This window comes from Megascapheus bottae, chromosome 13 (assembly GCF_031878675.1).
Source record: "Megascapheus bottae isolate mThoBot1 chromosome 13, mThoBot2.hap1, whole genome shotgun sequence".
Lineage (NCBI taxonomy): Eukaryota > Metazoa > Chordata > Mammalia > Rodentia > Geomyidae > Megascapheus > Megascapheus bottae.
The window spans coordinates 20,725,591-20,736,608 of record NC_143521.1 but is presented as its reverse complement, the minus strand read 5'-3'; the positions used below and the strand labels follow the sequence as shown (position 1 = coordinate 20,736,608).

General features: G+C 36.8%; 1 non-coding gene across 1 annotated transcript; it reads right to left on the bottom strand.

The window, feature by feature from the left end:
* Positions 1 to 6,453: 6,453 nt before the first annotated feature.
* Positions 6,454 to 6,584, bottom strand: LOC150055647 (small nucleolar RNA SNORA72). Its single transcript, XR_016537501.1, has one exon. It is a non-coding gene; the product is annotated as a small nucleolar RNA SNORA72 (small nucleolar RNA).
* Positions 6,585 to 11,018: the final 4,434 nt, after the last annotated feature.

Here is an 11,018-nt window from a genome sequence, read left to right as displayed (position 1 = left end):
AAGATTTGCAAGGAAAATTAATACAGAACTTAATGTATGCTCTTCAAAATTCAACAGATCAGAGTTAAAGGGGGTGGGAGTGTTAATGTAGTAAACATATTTCAATTTTTCACTGCCATACACACTTCTAATTTAAAGGTTGTAATATATAAACCAATGAGGAGTAGACTGTTAACATATTAAAGTTAGTTCAAATGTTGAGCTCTTTTTTTTTTTTTTTGCCAGTCCTGGGCTTGAGCTCAGGGCCTGAGCGCTGTCCTTGGACTTTCTCAAGGCTAGAGCTCTACCACTTGAGCCTCAGCACCACTTCTGGCTTTTTTTTGTATGTATGTGGTACCAAGGAATAGAACCCGGGTCTTCGTGCATGCTAGGCAAGCACTTTAACCACTAGGCCAAACTCCCGGCTCCGAGCTCTTTCTTTTTTATTGAACAGCCAACCATCTTTTTTTTATAATTGTCTTTAAGTATTTGTACAAAGGATTATCATTCAACAAAATACTATATTTCATTCTATAAAACTTTAGAGTATTGAAACTAACTGCAAAAAAATGTAGTTTGAATAGGTTCCATGGTTTCCCTCATTTGCAACAATTAGTATACTTTAGGATTCTCCTAACAGCTCAAAATCTATGTACATATGTCCACAAAGAATGAAGCTAAGCAAAATGAACTCTGGGGCATGGAAACAAGAGGTTTATCTTTGTGATTGTTGTTCTTAATGTACTGTGTGAATCTATTTTTTTCCCTTAAGGTTTACCTCATGTTGTTACTGTATCTGACTTTGGTACCTGGTATATTGCATATACCTTTTTTGGGGTATTTGAAAATGGAAAGGTAAGGGAAAAACAAGATAAGTGGGAGGGGGTGGGGGAGAAAAAGTGGGAGAAAAAATGGGAAGGGGTAACAATGTTCAAGAAGTAATATATCCACTACCCTATGAATGTAACTTTAACCCCTCTATACATCACCCCAACAATAAAATAACAATTTAAAAAATGTAGTTTGAGGCCGGGAGTTTGGCCTAGTGCTAGAGTGCTTGCCTAGCATGCACGAAGACCCAGGTTTGATTCCTCGGTACCACATACATAGCAAAAAGCCAGAAGTGTTGCTGTGGCTCAAGTGGTAGAGCTCTAGCCTTGAGAAAATCCAGGGACAGTACTCAGGCCCTGAGCTCATGCCCAGGACTGGCAAAAAAAAAATGTAGTTTGAAATATTAGGCAACACATAAATTATTCTAGAACTACCAATAAGAACCATGATTTTCTTAAGTGGAAAAAAGTAAATATAAAAGATGTATTATTAATTTATTAATTTTGTTTTCAAATCTTAAGACCTATTTAAATAAACAATAATTTGCCACCGTGAAAAATCCAAGGATAAATGCCTTAGGATTAAACAAATAATCCACATGCGCAACTTTTTCTCCGGACTTTCTCCCTATCACAACCAATCCGGTGAAGTAGGAGGGACATAAAGAATTCAGAGCTGCCTTATAAGACAGAAAATTCTTCCAATTACTTCTCTATGCACCTGCAGACATCCAGTTTCGGAGGCACTGGTGGAGCCAATAAGAAGCAATCCCTGATCAGGATCCAGAGGGAACATCTCACTAAGGTAGCTGTTTACAATTCCTAGGGCTCCTTCATTCCAGAATCTCCTTGATTAGCTTCTAATTGCTTGATCAAAAAGAGGTATAAGGATAGTATTTAGATCAATTTTTGACAGGCTTAATAATAGTATTTAATAATGAAACAGGTTTAATAATGGTACTTTCGATCAGAAATAGCCACAAAATCTTAATCAAAAAAAAGTTAGGCCAGGCGCGGCGGCTCCTGCCTGTAATCCTAGCAACTCAGGAGGCTGAGATCTGAGGATAAGGTTCAAGCCAGCCCGGGCACAAAAGAACCTGAGACTCTTTTTTTTTAATATTTTTATTGTAATTAATAAAAGGGTTACATGATATTTGTCAGATAGAAGGTGCATTAATTCACATACATTGATACCCTTTCACATGTCTTGGTCCCCATTACCCTCCTCCCCACCCCCCCCACCCCCCGAACCTGAGACTCTTCAACTAACCTCTAGAAAACGGGAAGTGGGGCTTGGCTCCAATGGTACAATGATAGCCTTGAGTTGAAAAGCTCAGGAACACCGTCCAGGCCCAGGGGTAGGGCGGTAGCCTGGAGCTGAAGAGCTCAGGGACAGTGTCCATCTGAGTTAAAGCCCCAATACACACAAAGAGAGAAGGGGGGAGGGAGAGGGAGAGGGAGAGGGAGAGGGAGAGAGAGAAAGAGAGAGAGTGAGAGAGAGAGAGAGAGAGAGAGAGAGAGAGAGAGAGAGAGAGAGAGAATGCTAAGAACTGTCTTTGACATATTACCAGTATTCAAATTTCTATTTTTTCATTTTCAGCATATATGATATACAAAATAATGGATTTCACCATGACATTTTCATACAGATAGAGAATCTGCTTCAATCATATTCTCACCCCCTCCACTACCCTCTCCAGACACTATGTATTCCAAGTTGTTCGCCCTTCCTCTTCTCAAATAATCCTACTTTTTGTGTATAACTAGAAATGACCAGTGAAGTGAGAAGTTATTAAGAATCTTATAAAGTTGTTTTTTGTTGTGTTTTTTTAAGTGTTCTTTGCTGGAAATCTAAGAAAACATCTGTTCATATTGTTTAATGAGCCCTGTTGTTAAGATGTAGTGTGCACAGTTCTGATGTCCATGTGTTATCATCAGGTGACAATAAATGCCTTGGGATTTAAAAATAATAATAATCCTTCTTTTAATTTTATGTCTCTTAGTATATGAGCTGATTTCAAGACCTCATGCTCTGGTCATCAGAGCAGCTCAAAGTTGTTTTTTGTTGTTTTTTTTTTTTAATTCATTAGATATGGAGTCTCACAAACTTTTCTGCCAAGACTGGGTTCAAATTTCGATCTTGCAGGTTTCTGACTTCCTGAGAAATTATATATGGGAGCCACTCACACCTGGATAGTTTTAAGTTAAAAAAAAAAAAAAGTAGATTCCAGGACCGGGTGTTTGGCCTACATACACAAAGACCCAGGTTTGATTCCTTGGTACCATATGCATACAAAAAGCTGGAAGTGATGCTGTGGCTCAGGTGGTAGTCCTTGAGGAAAGCCCAAGGACTGTGTTTAGGCCCTGAGTTCAAGCCCCAGGACTTGGCAAAAAAAAAATTTAGATTCCATTGAATGTCTTTGGCTCACACCTATAATCCTAGTTACTCAGAAGACTGAGATCTGAGAATCTCAGTTTGAAAGAGCAGGAAAGTCCGAGACTCTTATCTCCAATTAATCACACACACACACACACACACACACACACACTATAAATTGAGCTGTGGCTCAAGAGATAGAGCATTAATCTTGAGCACAAAAACTCAGGGACACTGCCAGGCCCTGAGTTTGAGTCTAAAGACTGACACACTATGTAATAGATTCCTTATATCAGACAACATAGACTTCCTGAGTCTATATTTTTTCCCCTTAAAATGATGATGTTTAGTTTATTTCATTTTCCTATAAATGGCAAAACTGTTCTTTGTGTGGGGGGAGGGAGTTGTGACTGAATATTTCATTGTTTCTATCACACTTCATTTAGCCATTCTTCCTGACAGGCCGTGGTGCTATTCTCACAAGTTGGCTATTATGAATAATGTCATGATACACATAATGGGCAGGTATATGTATAGACTGCATTTTTTTTGCTTTAGTTATATACCCAAGAATTATGTAGATTAGATCATGTAGGTGGGAAACTAAGTTTGTCTAGCCATTATGCAAATAACTTTGGAGGTGACTTCAAAAGCATACTACGTTATAACTTTGCAACATTCCATGGTTATTTGCATGAATTTCAATGCAATTAGAGATTATAATATTGAGTAAGATAAACCAAGTTCATGCAAAAATGATATATGCATGCATACATGTATGTACCTATGACTTATATATATGTATGTGTATGTATCTATATATGTGTACATATACATGATATTGAAATTACCATGTTGTTTGAAAAAGGAGAAGCCAGTAGATGATAAATGGGAGACAGCTATCCAGTGAAATACTTGAATGTATGCATGAAATGAAATGCCCCCATATTACAAATGTTTAATAGTACTATATTTTCAATATATGGCAGTGGTATTGTATTGAACATTTTATTTTATTTCTGTTGTTGCCCACATGTAATATTTTATTATGTTAACTAGTAAAGGATGAATTGGTTACAATCTTAAATCCTGTGGAAAAGATTAAATCCTTACCTTCCCAAGCTAAAATTAATTTGTGTGTGTAGAAAATTAAAACAATTACGAATAATAATGGTTTTAACTATATGGCTACAGAGAACATACCAGAAAATTTGAAAAGAAAAACAGATATTCGCAGGTTGATATTTCTCTATTTACAGCTCAGTTTCTATGATATTTACTTTCAAGGGAACACAACTACTTAAATGATGAAAGAAACTACATGCTAATAAAATTATTATGAAAAGAGAAGAGAAGGCTAGGAAAGTATTTAGCAATGAAATCTTAAACATAGAGAAGAATTGTTAAAAGACAAATGTCCATAAAATATCAGAATTCATGCACTAAATAGATTTAATTTCTAACTATACAATTCAGTTTGTGGGCCTGTTATTGCCTGAAACTCTTCTAATAGTAAAAATGGGAAACACATTAAAGATTTCTTTTTACATTTCTAAATATAAAACTCCCAAGAATAACTTTTAAAACCACTGAAGTAGTGAAATGAATTCCATAGGATATATTTATGTAACTAAATCAATTTTATTTATCTAATTAAAATCAGTTTTATATTTTATACAATTGACTATAACTGCCAGGCATCTGTGGCTTACACCTATACAAGATTCTGAGATATGAATATAAAGGTTCAAAGATAGCCCAGGCAAATAAATGAAAGAAGCACATCTCCAATTGGCCAGAAAAACATGAAGAAGCAGAAGGATAGTCCAATCTAGATACTGATCAAAAATCTAGGCAAGAGTATGAGATTCCCCTAAGACCAGCAGAATCAAAAATTAACTCTGATTATAATGTTAAACAAAAGCAGAATTGTGTGCCACATGTGAAAAGGAAATGGGAAATTCAATGTGACTGGTAGAGGAAGGGGAATGATAAGAGAGAATTATCTAGATGCACTATTCATATAAATGGACATGTTAAATTGTAACCCCCTAGACAATCATTTATTGATTAAAATAAATTAAAAGAAAGAATTGACATTTGGTTAAAACAGCAGGGCATGTGTCAATTCAGAAAACGTTTTGTGTAGTAATAAGAATGAGGAATCTGAAAAATTAAGAATATTGTATTGTTTTACATTCCTTTATCTCCCAGAACTGTGCCTAGCACTTATAAGATAACTGAAGCATTTGCTGAGTTAAGCAAAGGTGAGGTGAGTTAGGATATTGCTAATGAAGATGAATAATGAGGTAAACTCATTATTGCACTATAATCGTCTAACAAATGTGGTTGCTTTTCTTACTTCTTATAGGTACAAAGGACAGGATGAAGGCTTTGTACCTAAGTGGACTCATCCTAGCCTTTGCCATTTGTTTCCGGGTAAGATTCGATACCCTTGAAAACTACAAAACTATGTAAAACCCAAAGTTACTGAACTGACACTGGTTTCAAAGTGAGATTGTGGCATTGTGTTTTTAAAAGTAAAATAGTCACACAAGATGAAAATGGGTTGAGATGTTTTTAGGCTTTTTAAAATACATGATGTAATTATGTCCTTAGCAAACTCATAATTATCTTCCCTTTCTATTTAGATACCCCTTTTATTTAATTCTTTTGCTCAATCATTGCAACAAATTTTCACATTCTGTTTAATAAAAATGTCAAGTGTAGACATCCTTATCTTATTCCAGATTTTAGAGTAGAGGCTTTCAGTTTTCTTCTGTTGAGAATAATAGTAGCTATGGTCTTATGATACATAGCCCTTATCCTGTTGACCTATATTCCTTCTATACCAACAAAATACAAAATACATATGTATCAAGAAATATATAATGCTACATCAAGAAAGTCCATTACACTTTCTCAAATGGCTTTTCCATATAACAAAATGATTATGTGGTTCTTGTCTTTCATTCTTTTAGGGGAAAGATTTAGCAAATTTCAGCAATGAAAACATGTGATCTTATGCTTTTCTAGAAATTGAAAATTATTTTTCAATTACTTTAATGGTAACTAGTAATCATAAAATTTCCTTTAGTTATACATTCTTTTCACAAGACTATACATTAGCACTGATTATTTTCAAGTTATTAAACTAGTTGTATTATCATATTTAGTAAGACGGTAGAAATCAAAGGCTACCTGAGAACCATATTCATTGTGTGATCACACAATGAAATGATCACATAATATAATTGATCATACTTGGTTCATCACTAGCACTTACAAAACCAGATCAGAAAACCATTATACATGACTACATATATAAGGTCTTAATATGATGAAAGTTTACCCTGTCTTGTTTTAGTGCAAAATCAAAATAGTGACAATATTAACAGTTATTTTCATTAATGAAAGATGCTTCATTATTGGTATGTTTAGATTGTTTATTATTAATTTATTGGTATAGGTATGGATCCCTTTACTTTATCAAATTTATATCCTTGTTCACAATATTTTCCTATGATCTGACAGCTATGTTCTGTGGTTTCTATTGTAGTATTTCTTCCTTTATTTTACTAGAGTATTCTCTTTTTTCTTACTCTAGATCAAATTTTGATTTATTTTTTTAAAAAAATTGAATCATTTTATTGGTTTTTCAATAGCTTTCTATTCCTTTCTTCTAATTTTGGACCTGATTTCAAACTTTGTCTTTTCTAAAATTCATGAATGCAGCTATCTTGGCTTGTACTTTGAGATTGAATATGGAGACAAAAGTCAGGGATTCATACCATGTTGAAATTCCTATCGTTGCTGGAAGTTTGGCCTAGTGGTAGAGTGCTTGCCTAGCATGCACAAAGACCTGGATTCTGTTCCTTGGTACCACATACATAGAAAAGCTGGAAGTGGTGCTCAAGTGGCAGGGCACTAGCCTTGAGGAAAAAGACCAAGGACAGTGCTCAGGCCCTGAGTTCAAGCCCCAGGACTGGTTAAAAAAAGAAAAAAGGAAATTCCTATCATGCTTTTGAGAGCAACTAGTTCAGACTTGTAAGTGTGCTGTTTTAGTTGCATAATACCTATCATACCTGCCATAGCTTACTACCAAAATCTGTGTCCTGGATGCTGTGAGCTCTTCCCCATTTCCTTGTTCCAACTTTATTCAAAGCAGCTTAACTGTCCTATTCCACTTAGTGTTTCCTGTGAGGTAAGACTGAGTCTGGCTTCCTGAGGAGAGGAAAGAAATGGTTGGGAAAAGGTGAACATCCCAAGGTCATTTTTCCCCACAGAAACTATGCTCCCAGAAAAGTCCTTACTGGGTCACCTTGAGAGGAGGACTGGGGTGGCATATTCAAATGACGCTGTTGTTCTAATCCTTCTACTTCAGTTTGCATTCATTTTTGTGGACCAACTGATTGCTTCAGGCTTAGCTGAGGAAATTTCATGAACATATTCTGGCTCACGTATAGTTGTTAGTTGGGCTTTCTGGGATGGTTGAAGGCAAGAATAGTAAAGCATATTTCTTATTTCTACCATCTTTCTCTATTGCAAATTTATGCTGACCCAAAAGCAAAATACCACTCCATCCAAAGAGCAGATGGCTTCTTGAAACTCAAATGAAAATATAAAGTAATAATAGACTCACTTGGTAATAGCTTTTATTTCTATCTACAGTTCAGTGAAGGTCAGAAACCCAAGCAACATGAAGGAAGAAAAGGGATAAACAGTCAGCTTGCCCAAAACTCCCCAACCCAGTCAACACCAACCCAGCTCATTGGGAAATTTGCTCAAGCCCATTCCTTCCTCTCGGATTCATTGTCACCCTTCAGTGTTCAAAATTCAAATTCTCTACTTGAGAATTTTATTTCTCTACTGGCTGACAAGGGATCCAACAAGTTATCTCCAAATTTTAGGATGCCAAATAAAAAAGAAAAATCTAGCCAGCTATTACAAAATCTCCGAGCCAGTTCTGACAAAAGTATGCTGACTGCTGCGAAAGACTTGATGCCCTATGCATCTGGTCTACTAAGTAGCTCACTGCAAGCAAGTAAAACATTAAATTACCCAACTAACAGTCAACAGACACAAGCCACCAAACAATCAAAACAGACTATAGCATCACAAAATCCTATAGCAGCTAGAAGAAAGAGAAGAGCAGCTCCTAAACAATCTCAACTAATGAAGATGACTAGGCGAAAGACTCTCAAGAAATCCTCACCTACGTCATCCAAAAACCAAGCCTCCAAGTCTAAAATGGCAGCACAAGCACAAAAGAAGCAGCCTACCCATGAAAAACCAGAGAGCACAAAGGCTGTTCAAAAGAACAACAAGCACAATACACCTGTGCAAAAAGGAGAAAGACCATCTTCCTCAGCAGACAGACAACTGCCTAATCAAAGAGAATGGAAACCTGCACCAGCCGGAAAGAAAAAGTGTCCACAAAAGGAAAGCCAACTTTCACAGAAAGACAGCAAAAGATTTCCATTACACGATATTGTCTCTTATCCTTCTAAATGTCATTCGTGCCCACTTTCCTGTGGGAACAATAAACCAAAAGGGTGCTCGTCAAAAGCTCCCCACAGATGTACAATTCCATCTCCACACGGCCCGCCAGCTCATTCTCACAAGCATCATCCTCACCACCCTCATTCACCTCACAAGCCAAAGCCTCAGAAGAATCCAACCAGCACTACAACCAAGCCAAATAGTACTCCAACTAGTGCTAACCCTACTACCACTACTAATTTATTCACTACCATTAGTACTACATCAGTGCCAGTTGCCTCAACTAGCGCGATTGCAACAACCGGACCATCTACAACTCTGTCCCCCCAAACTGCCATCACCCCCTCAATGACATCACTCACTAGCTCAGCAAACAGGGCCTCATCCACAGAGCCTGCCTCCACCATAACTGCTCAGGCTGCCTCTATAGCTTCAGCTAGCACCCGTAACACATCCTCTACCACTACTGCCACCACAGCTACAGTCCCAGGCTCCACCCTCATTGCAAGCACAACTGCCACACTTTCCACAATTCTAGTAACTGGTGCCCCCACTACTGGTGCTCCTTTGGCTTCTGCTACAGTGGAAACACCTGGAGTTTCTAGCTCTGCTTTTGTGGGTTCTACTACAACTGCATCAGGTGTCACAACAGTTGCAACAAGTAATATGACTAAAGTCTCAACTACCGGGCCTGCTGCCAGTACAAGCATACCAGAAACTACCACAACTGAACACAGCACTCCCATTGTGACTTCTGCAACTTCTGAAGCTGCCAACATTTCAGCAGAAAATGCCTCCACTTCATCCGCTGGTACCACTATTCCTTCAGCTGACTCCATGGCTTTAGAAGTAAGAACCACATCTCTGGCTAGTACTGCTTCCAGTGCAACAACTGCGGTCTTTACAAGTACTGGGACAAAACCTTCAGCTACAGGTGGCACATCTATTTCCACTACCAATATACCAGAGACTGCCACTACAATGCAGGTTACATCTCTTTCGACTGCAGACTCTGGTTCTTCAACTAATAAAACCAGCACTCCAGTCATCACAGATACTAATTTAAATTAAAGCCAGCTCTACCACTTTGGGCAACACAGTAGCACCACTTGTGACTACAACCGCTTCATAGTGAAAGCAACACAAAGGCTCATCTCAATGAACAAATTAATGCACGCAAAGAATGACACATACCAATACAATAGTGCTCTACCTATACCCAAATGCCTTCAATAATAACTAATAATTCAATCTAATTTTTGACTTTGTGATTCCATTAACCAATAAAAGTAGTTACTCTATCTTTTACACATAAAGTATCGAGGTATATGTTGTGCTCAGAGTCAGAACACACAGTGGCAAAACAAACTAAATTTCAAAGATCATAATACCTAAAGTCTCAAAAAAATGCCAAGTCTCAAAAAAAGTTTGAAAGCTAGAAGGGCAATCCCATAGGGTTATTGAATAGATTCTTAAGTTAAAATTCACTTCTTTTACAAAATAATAATTTCTAAGTTCTCTAATTTCAGAATTTATATTTTAGCAAGTGCCGGCAAGTGATGTCTGAGAAGGCAACAAGTAAGAACACACTGGCCTAGAAGGCATTTCAAATAGAAAAATGATAACTAGCAATTCTTGACAACTACAGCAAAAATTAAGCCTCAGTCAAATCCAGGGGCAATAAAGAGATAGGTATTATTAATAATAATAATAGATATATGGAAAATAAATAAAATTTTATAGGGTCAAGATACAATATAGTGAAAAGCTGGTGATTATAGAACCACATTTAAAAACTTTAAGCTAGGACTAGGAAAGTAGCTTAGTGTTAGAGTACCTGCCTAGCATGCTTAAGGCCTTAGGTTCAATCCCCAGCACCGCAAATAATTAAAGTTAAACTAGATCTCCTAGGCTTAAAGGAGTAAATCCAGGACTGTTCCAGAAAAAGAATACATTGTTCAAATTTTAAGTTTTTTGTTGTTGTTTTGTTAACAGTAAGCAAAAAGCAATAATGAGAAATATAGCTAAATATGATTTACTCTAGACATAATCTATATAAGCATGTTTTACTCTGAATCAAAATTACAGGCTGTCAAGAAAGTTCAAAATAGGACAACATATAAGAAAAAAAGTAGTAATTTTGAAGCAACTAGATAACCCTTCTGGAATGACAAATTAATTTTATATTTCTCAACATTTTTTTGCCAGTCCTGGGGTATGAACTTAGGGCCTGAGTACTGTCCTTGGGCTTTTCTCAAGGTTAGAGCTCTACCACTTGAGTCTTTTTCTATGTATGTGATATGGAGGAATCAAACCCAGGTCTTCATGCC